Source organism: Octodon degus, unplaced genomic scaffold, assembly GCF_000260255.1.
Source record: "Octodon degus isolate 3935 unplaced genomic scaffold, OctDeg1.0 scaffold00507, whole genome shotgun sequence".
Taxonomy (NCBI): Eukaryota; Metazoa; Chordata; class Mammalia; order Rodentia; family Octodontidae; genus Octodon; species Octodon degus.
The window spans coordinates 1-2,471 of NW_004525083.1; the positions used below are offsets into that span (position 1 = coordinate 1).

The 2,471-nt window shown below is 42.5% G+C and overlaps 1 pseudogene; it reads left to right on the plus strand.

Annotated features, from left to right (window-relative positions):
• The first annotated feature begins 15 nt into the window (after positions 1 to 15).
• Positions 16 to 1,735, plus strand: LOC101566301 (annotated as a pseudogene).
• Positions 1,736 to 2,471: the final 736 nt, after the last annotated feature.

Sequence of the window (2,471 nt, forward strand, 5' to 3'; positions counted from 1 at the left end):
AGCGAAAGGAAACTGTTAGAAAGCAATCCAGGAAGCCCAACACCAAAGTACACAAAAGTGGGAGAACATTAACAGCATATCATACCTGATACATGGCATTTTCCATGGCATGTGGTGGTACAGCATGAAAGTATGAGAACCCAACCCACTGGAGCGAGCAAGTACAAGCCATTAAGGGGCTTAACTCATCTTGGTTCACTCACAGTATCCTGGCAATGGCTCACCTGTCCTCCAATCTCCTCCAGAAGTACCATATAATTGACTAGTGACATAAAAACAATCATCAATCTGAGGCAACCTGATGAACATACTAGCTGTGGTAACTCTCTGAAGCAAGAAAGTGGCTTCATGTACTTTCCTGAAGTATTAATAGAGGCTGGCATTTATTTCTATGATTTCAGCTGGAAGGATTATGGTGTAGCATCTGTCACTGCCATCTTAGATATGGTGAAAGTAATGACATTTACCTTACAGGAAGGAAAAGTAGCCATCCACTGTCATGCATGGCTTGGCCAAACAGGTGATCTAACAGTGTGTTATTCAGTGTTTGCACCAAGAATGACTGCACCTCAAGCAATTATATGTCTGCAGGCAAAGTGACCCCATTCCATACAAAGCAGAGGGCAGCTGCTCTGTGTGTGGGAATTTACTGTTTGTAAGACCTCTAAACAATATCTTCTCTTGCTATGGCCCAAAAGCATATGCTGCCACTTTAGCCCAATACGTAATTCACCAGCGCCATCTACTTCATGATTTTGAGGCATGACTTCTAACATACATGCCAAAAATCATTCACCTAGTTTACAAATTGCTACTGCACTTGGTTGAGAATAGCCAGTTGTGGTAAAGGATGGATGAGAAGGGTCTGGATCTGCTGAAATTGAAAAGAGGGTGTCTGAGATGGTGAGAATGTGCCTGGATAAAGAGTTACTGAGGCACAATACTCACATAGCTGACCCATTTAATTCTACTGAAGTGGTTACAGGTGTTGAGAATCAAGATGTGATTCTTTCCAACGATCAAGAGTTTGACCCTCTTTGGAAGTGTTGAATGCCTTCAGCCCCTGAATCGTCTCAAGAGGCAACTGAGCTACAGTGACGTGGACTTGAAGAGAGCAGAGGCTCTCTTTGAGCAAGGTGGACTCCATGGACAATGCCTGTCCACGACTTCTGGGCCACAAGGTCCATCAACAGAAACCCAGAAGCCACTGATACAACCCACTATGTCCAGCTCTGGATATCAGTAAGGAAACGTTGGTTTGCAGTGCATTTTCTTTTTGGAACCAGCCTAAATGTGGTGACTTAGCAGTACACAAAGATGCATCACCCTTTTGCCAAAGGAGGGACGTTGCGAAGGAAATACAATGAAGTCGAACCTTCTCTGTGTGTGTTTTATGCTCACACAACCTCAGGGAACCCCATTACACCCACCATTAGAAATGTATCTGAGAACCCACATTCCTCGCAACAGGAAGTGGCCCACTGTCAGTGTGAACCTCATGGTGGCTGAAACCTAGACTCTGGCAAGGAAGATGGCCAGATTCACTGCACACTTCTGGACTGTGATTCCAGTCAAAGGCACAGGTGCTGGTTGGACCTGATATCCAGGACAGCAAACATCTGTCTGAAGAGTGCCACACACCAATTTGCAGTCTGAACCAAGTATAGAAGCAGGGAGAATACTGGCAGCCAAAGCCGTGGCAAACTTAAATGATTCTGTACAAAGGAAGAAGTGAAAATAAGGTAGAAATGTGGTAGGTATATTAATTTATTTTATCATATCTAAGCAGGAAATAAGTTATGTCACAACCAAAATACAATACATTTTTTCAAACTTTTTTGTTACAGAATTATAAACATATATTTATATCATAGTCTGAAAGTTGAGGTGTCTCATCTGTGACAAGAATTTTATTTTACAGAATGAAATGACACAGCATAATTGTGTTGATTCATTTTAATCTCCTTGTGAAAGAAAGCACATGGCACTATCCTTGGTCTGAACAAGACATTGATGTTGGTAGGTGTTTTTGTTTTTTCTTGGTAGCTGGGCTCGTGGCTGCAACCAGCCTACAGAAGATGGCATCAAGAAGCAGCCTGAGCCATCTCTGACCCAGTGCCTGGCACAGGGATCCTCACTGAGAAGCACTATATGAGAAACATAAAAGATTTCCCAGAACTCGTTGGTGCTAGTTTTCAGTGAGCTCCTTCCTCTCAGTCTCCTCTCCCTCAGACTTGCTGGTCTAAGTCTGAGAGGACCACCATCAGGGTTCAGCAAAGCAAATGGGAAAGGCCACCAGCCATCTTGGTGATGTAACTTTTCTCTGAGAGGCCTTTGAGGTCCATTTTGTGGCTTTGATTTAATGTATAAAAACAAGCCTTTAATTGAAATACTCTCTTTTTTTCTGCATTTTATTTTTGGTCTTTGACTAAAAAATCCAATTCTGAAAAACCTAAAATGAACATTATTTG